The 5,751-nt window shown below is 41.9% G+C and overlaps 1 non-coding gene across 1 annotated transcript; it reads left to right on the forward strand.

Moving 5' to 3' along the window:
• The first annotated feature begins 3,975 nt into the window (after positions 1 to 3,975).
• Positions 3,976 to 4,068, forward strand: LOC147433174 (small nucleolar RNA snoR1). Its single transcript, XR_015185612.1, has one exon. It is a non-coding gene; the product is annotated as a small nucleolar RNA snoR1 (small nucleolar RNA).
• The last annotated feature ends 1,683 nt before the right edge of the window (positions 4,069 to 5,751 follow it).

Raw genomic sequence — 5,751 nt, forward strand, 5'->3', positions numbered from 1 at the left:
CACAAGCCTACCCTTTTGACCAAGATGACTATAGGCGTCTAGTGACCTTCTTAGTAAACATGGGCACCTATGATGAAGAAGAAAATTTACATGACTACACGAATGGCACATATGGTCTCATGGATGATGAATTTGTTTATCTTGACGATGAGGATAGGGGTTTAGCCTTAGGGTTTCCCTCCAACCTCTACAATATCCTATTCCCTTGACTCTTTAGGGGGAGTGCCAATAATTAGGTTAGGGTTCCTTATGTTTTTTGTTGTGTTCAATAAGTGTTGGTACCTTTTCCCACTAATGTGCCTTCTGGAGGTATTCCTTTTGTTTCCTAGTGTGTACAGGAGCGTGTTTCTATTGATAGGATTTGGACCTTCATGGAACCTTTCTCTCGTTCACACTTCAAATCAAGCGCGACCATCAACACAAACAGGTGTTTTATGTCCATTAACATTGCCCTTATCTTTTTGCATCCATGTTTGTCTACTTTGATTGTGATTGGTAGCATAATATTCGGCGCATTTGCTTAGTATCAAACATTTAATTCAATGTAATGTTTTGTCATAATCACTTGTCTAGGTTTAAAAATCAAGCAGTCCGACTAAGCTAGTTTGACCAAGCTAGGTATTAGAAATGCCTTCCTAATAAGCAATGGTTACTTAGGTTCTTAATCCGATTTAGGCAGCATTGTGTGAAATGTATTAGGGCTTTCTAGTGGGCTTAACCCTATTGACCTTTAGCTTAAGTATTATAAAGGGAGTTTACTAATGTGATGAGCCTGGGGAGGGTAACAGTGTAATATGACCCCCCAAAGTTACAAAATTAAAATGTTGAAAATGAACAAACAAAAAATCAAAGTGCCACAATGTAAAATTTTAAGTTGGAAGAGAAATCCCTGCTTAAATTGGTACTTCACTCACATGTATGGCCTATGGTACTAGAGCCCTAGAGGTTCCTAGTGTGGGCGCTTTTCCTTGAAAAGCAAAAAACCCAAGGCATACAAAATAAGCACACACATCAAAATTGAATCAATGTGAAAAGACTTTGGGGGGTCAAAGAAAAGGTAATCAGCCAGGCGATGATTTCATGAGAAATTCCTTTTATCGTAGCTTAACTACAAGGTCTTCTAGGTATAGCCTCTAGTCAGCCATCGAACATCAAATACTTGGCTCTCACGATTAAACAACTTAATTGACCAGAAAAAAATTGAGAAGTTACCCATGGTATTAATAGTCGAGCTCTAGTGCCTTTTGACCGTTAAATTAGCGAACCCAGACTTGTTTAATTTTTTACCTTTACATTTGATTATGCATTTGATTGTATTGCAATTTAATGTCTATTGCTGACAAATTGTCTAAAATTCTGTTACCAATCAATTTGTCTGTCTATTGCATATGATTTTTAATTGTATATGATAATGTAATTATTGTGGCAATGTTGTTTGATTTTGCAGTGATTGAAGAAGGCTACACACATCCATGTCGACTGCTCTTCCATCTCGACGAACGAGCTTCAACTAGATAGCTTCCGAGGACGGAATCTACATCAGGAAGGGGGGCATGTTAACCCTCATGGCACACGGACACCCTATGATCTATAAATGTTGTATTATTTAGAGTTAGGTACCGGGCTTGTCGGACCAATAGGAAAAGGGTAAGGGTGTTCGCCGATGACAGGCGCACTCTAACTGGAATATTCAAGGAGTTAGTTGGCTAAGTATGGGCGCCCAAGTGTGAATGGGGTGAGCTCATATAAAAGCCACTAAACCTAATTTTTACTCATTCTCTCATTGTGCAATAGAAGCCGCTCTTGCTCCATCTCCACCTTCTCCTTCACCATCTCCTTGTGTGTGTGTGTGTGTACGTGTGAGAGTGTGTGTGTGATCGAGCGTTGCGGCGGCACGACGGCGGCGAGGCGGTTGAGCACGGCGTAGCGGCATCTCCCTCTTCTTGGCGGCACGGGAATCCTTCATTCGCAACTACGCAGGAAGGTGAGTGACACACCATTCTTCCTTGTGAGCTTGTCGGTTGTATGACTGTGTGCTAGGAGCCTTTGTGGCTCGCACAGGGGGCGTAGCAAGTCCGTAGCCTTGAGAGCATTCTTTGTTTATGCATGTGTTTTTTGTTTATGTGTGCTCTCTCTCTCTCTCTCTCTCTCTCACACACACACACACACACACACACAAAAACACAATGTGTGTGTGTGTGTGAGAGAGAGAGAGAGAGGGAGAGAGAGAAAGAGGGGAAGGGAACATGAGAGAGAGGAGAGGGAAGGATCATACCTAGCTCTCTTTCCTCTCCTCGTGTATGTGTGTGTGTGTGTGTGTGTGTGTAGAGAAGAAAGAGAGAGAGAGAGGGAGAGCGTGGGTTACCTTTGTTTGCTTGAGCGCCAAAAATTCAGATCTGAGATCTGAGTTTTTGAACGCTCTCGATTATTTTTAACCCCTGTCTCGACATCGCTATGGGCGTTGCTATGAGCGGCGCTAAGTTACTTGTAACTTAGCGACGCTCATACCGACACCCATAGTGATACCGTGGGTTTCCATTTTTGAGCGTCACACTGTGAACGTTGCTAATGTGAAGTACCTCTTGTAGTGATTACAAGCCAATTGGGTTTGGATAATTTGGATGTTGAGCCATTGACTTTGTGATGATTGTTAATCGAGTTTGAAATGGACAATGAGGATTTGCTCATTTTGTGTGTGCAATCCCAAATGATGGAAATTGAATCCATGTTCATGGATTCTTTCAATTCAAATGCATAAATTCCAAAAGTTAGAAGCAATAGGTGATCATAAGGGATAACAATTTCTGTTTTATTACACAAGGAATTGCTCCTACAACTCTATGCAAATCTCAATCAAGTTGGAACATCATTGATTTCAATTTGAAAATGAAGCACTTGATTGTATTGGAATTTCACTTGTATGTGTATGTCCTATCAAATCTAAAAATTAAGCAAAACTTGAATTGTTCTGCGTGTGCTAACTGATTTGGCTTTTTAAGTTGGATGCTCTTGAGATTTATAAATGCAAGCACACATTTAGATGATTTATGTTGGTGAAAGAATGGTCGTACATTGATTCCGTCCACACAAACACACACACAATACTTTGTGTAGGAACACACTCTAAGATGATTTTAAAAAAAAAAGAACGAAAAAAAAGGGAGACCCCTTTGGCGATTCTGGCTACCTGCTAGCCCGCCAAGTTTGACGTTTTTCTCTCTCACACACACAAACCCACGATGATCTGTTTGGCGTGGCCTGAGTTAGTGCGCGCTCCCAGATGACGAACCACTTGACAAACCCTTGCCATGCGATGCCATTTTTTGGCACTGCCAATTATGCGCACCCGTGACCTACCTTGTTCAAAGGATCCACACACACCCACTACAGGTAGCCTGCACCGATTATGGCGCTACGCACATTATTCTCTCACATGGGGCTGCGGCATACAACCGTGAACTCACCTGGCTTTGATAGCGCAATACACACACACACACACACACTATGATACCATGCTGACCCGGAGTTGCGACCCCACTCAGCTACCAGTTGTGGCTCTTAGAAGACACACACACCCACACGCTCGCAGTAGCCTTTGCTTGCAATCCAAAAAAGAAATTGGCATTGTTTTCTGCCCCTGGTCCCCCCTTGAGCAAGTTGAACGGGCTTGCAACTCTGCAGCCTGGCCCCACACACACATAGTTGCAAGAGTCCCAGATTCTCTCTCTCTCTCTCTCTCTCTCTCTCTCTCTCTCTCTCTCTCTCTCTCTCTCTCTCTTGCAGCGGATCCACAGACTCTGCGAACCCACCCACTTGACTCACCACGCACACGGGATTTTTGAGCTATGGGAGGTTGTGCATGAAAGCGGATTTTGGATTGAGTTAAGGCATCCATTTGTTATTGAGGGCGTCAAAGCCTATCATTTTTTGAGCTTCGTGGTTTTCTTTTTGGTTGCGATTCTTATTATCAATGGGTGCAGTGATGAGTTTGCAGTACATTTGACACCTCTTGTATGAGATGCGCATGAAAAACTCCCTTCTTTGAACGTTGATGCAACTCACTGATCGCTTTCAGATTTAGAAATGGCTATATCACATAGGATTGATTGGGTTTTACTTGAGGTGTCGGCTTGCTTGAGCCTAGAATCTTTGGATTGTTTTGTTTCTTTTTTCATTATGTTGTGCATTGAGATGCATGTGCTCCGACCTCTCATTAAGTGCCTCTTTCACAGAAAGAGAAACATAGAGAGATGATCTCCTTGTATTCATCTCCTCTCTTTGACCCCCAAAATTGTAACGTTAAAGGAGTTTAATCGTCTTATGAGTTAATCAATTGCGGTGTAATTATAGGCCTACCTTCAATTTGACATATGGCATGACTACAACTTGATCTCCTGCGTGCAACTCACACAAGTTCTCCATACACACAAGCCCATCTTCCAGCTATTTTCAAAACCATACACACTGGCTCTTCAAATAAACTGTTATGAGAAAAGTTGGAGGTAATGCAATTGGCCGGAGTTGAGGAGAAAACGCTGCAGTAGATAACTATGACTTGCTTTAACTCACATCAACTTGCTAACTTTGTTGCAGCCGATCATACAAACAATGAGCAGCATAGCATTCCCATTAGACCTGTACCGGCTCTCTTACGCCCTTTCATACATGCACAGAGTTGACAACGTTAGGCTTGACATCTAAAAGCCTCAGGTTCACACACCCTTGTGATTAAACTTAACATCCTCGGACGACCATTATTTTCCTCAGCTCACTGAAACCGACTTGTCCACGAGCATAACAGAAATCATTTGATATTACTGTATATTTCTTAAGAGAGAGAGATTTCCCACCCAATGTGATCCAATAAAATTTGAAAAAACAAAGTCCCTGTTGAGTCAATCGAGAAATTAGAAGGTGAGTAAGAGACTAGGAAATTAACAAAAAAAATGGTGATTGATCAGTTCTTGTGATGATAGGTTTCTTTTTAGGACTGAAGAAAAATGTGACTTTAAATGGACTTATGTGGATTTAGTGATCAATATAATTCTCTCTCCCTTTCTCTCTCTCTCTTTTGGTTCATATGTGAAAGGATACTAGAAGGGAGCACGAACATATTTTTGTTGAAGTCATTTGCAAATGTTGCACTAAATTGTGGGGCTTGTGATGATTCTTGACATTTGTTGAAGGGTTATTGATCTATGGTGATCAAGAATCAATTAGCCAACTAAGGGAGCTAGAATTTTACTTACACTCTCTTTTTCATTGCTATAAATGCCATATGAAATCAAGAATGTGGGTATTAATTGCATTCATTGTGATTATTTGGCCCATGCATTCGTCTAGTGCTTGGCTTGCTTGCAAAGGCTCATTGCCGAAATAAAAAATTCTTCTTCATTGTATATGGGCTCCATCTTGAGCTACATACATTCACAGTAAATTGATGCTTGGTTGAGAGCGTGCATTAAAAACCTGAGCTTGGTATTGCTTATTGCATTTGAGTGCTTAAATTGAATGAAAAATCACCGCAAAGCACTAACAATTGAGCTTCATTTTGAAAGGGTGTGACAGGTGTGTGATTTCATTGATCCAAGAAGGGGTTGACGGATGCAAAGCAGACCCCGAACCCCGACAGCCTCTAAAATGCCGGGGGCCGAATGGCTCGCCTCGAGCCTGCCACGGTAAAGGGAATAGGGGGCACCACCTAGCTTTGAGCGGCTAGGACGAAAAGCCCACGATGATATGAACACCGCA

This window comes from Adiantum capillus-veneris, chromosome 20 (assembly GCF_014529385.1).
Source record: "Adiantum capillus-veneris isolate H3 chromosome 20, ASM1452938v2, whole genome shotgun sequence".
Lineage (NCBI taxonomy): Eukaryota > Viridiplantae > Streptophyta > Polypodiopsida > Polypodiales > Pteridaceae > Adiantum > Adiantum capillus-veneris.